Genomic DNA, 1324 nt, shown 5'->3' with positions numbered 1-1324 from the left:
CATCTCACAATCTTTGAGCTTATTGCTAGGAGAGGTTATTCCTTGGAGAAGGACATCACACTTGGGAAGGTGGAGAGGCAGCGAAGGAGAGGAAGACCCTCAATCAGATTTATACAGTGACTATAGCAATGGCATTAATGGTGTCAGAGATTATGAGGATGGCATAGGATAGGGTCACTATGAGTTATACTCAACTCAAGAGCACCTAGTAACAACAACAACAACAACAGAGATTGCCTTCTCTTTCTTCTGAGAAGTGGCTGGTGGATTCCAATTGTTGACCTTCTGGTTAGAGCACCCTTAGGGAATGATGACTTAGTAAAAAACCTTGTCTTATGCTTGAGAAGATAACCCTTCAGAGGTGAAATTACCAGTTCCCCATTCACAGAGTAACTGATAATCAGGCATCTTTTTTGGTAATTTCCAGGAAGAGTGAACTGCAGTCATTTCACCTGGCAGCAGCAGTCAAGGCATCATAGCGATGCGAATATGAGCTCCTCTTTCATCCCTGAAAGCCCCAGGCTCACAGAGGACATGGCAGAGTTGCACTCTGAGCTGCCTTTGACACACGAAGACCTCCTGTGTGCTGAGCTGTAAAACCACCCAAGACTTTCAGGAGACCAATCAAGCAGGCCCTGGGGATGTCTGGCAGGATTTGAGTATCGCTATTACAGGGAGACATTAACCATAGTAATTGGAAGCAGAGCTGACCTGAGCTCTTGGAGGGAGACATCTGAAAGTAAAGGGACAGAGGAGAGGCAAATATCACAGGCTGACACCACCGGGGGGTTATTTTAACAACCTGTGTTTGCTTTTCTGGCTGCTGCTACACTGAGTTTGCCTCTTCTGGGCTCCTTTCTCTCCTTCCAGTGAACTGTTCCCTTTAGACCAAGTATACAAGTTACAAACTTGGAAACGAAGAGTTCCAGGAATTTATTTTCCTGATGTTGAGTATGTATGTGCATGTGTGTGTGTGTGTGAGGGGGGGAGGAAAGAGAGCGAGACTGACTCGTTTCATTTTGCTGCTGTCTATACCAAACCCCAGTATCATTCAACCTCCCATGAACCCGTGGTGGTTAAGTGCCAGCAATCTGGTTCTGAATCACAGGAGCCCTGTATACTACAGAACAAACCAATACTTACTATGATATCATTCTCCAGTTACTGCTATATGTGAGCCTCTGTGTGCAGATTCGTGACCTTGAGGGTACTCTTCTGTTTCACTGACCCTCAGCTTTAGCAAGTATGCTTATTGTGGATTGTTTTAAAATACATTGTTTAACATTTTAGTTGTGATTTTAATGAAAGTTTACAGAAAAGCTCG

Source organism: Elephantulus edwardii, unplaced genomic scaffold (assembly GCF_000299155.1).
Source record: "Elephantulus edwardii isolate Elephantulus edwardi_28Jun2011 unplaced genomic scaffold, EleEdw1.0 scaffold00035, whole genome shotgun sequence".
Lineage (NCBI taxonomy): Eukaryota > Metazoa > Chordata > Mammalia > Macroscelidea > Macroscelididae > Elephantulus > Elephantulus edwardii.
Note: the sequence above shows the minus strand (reverse complement) of the source record.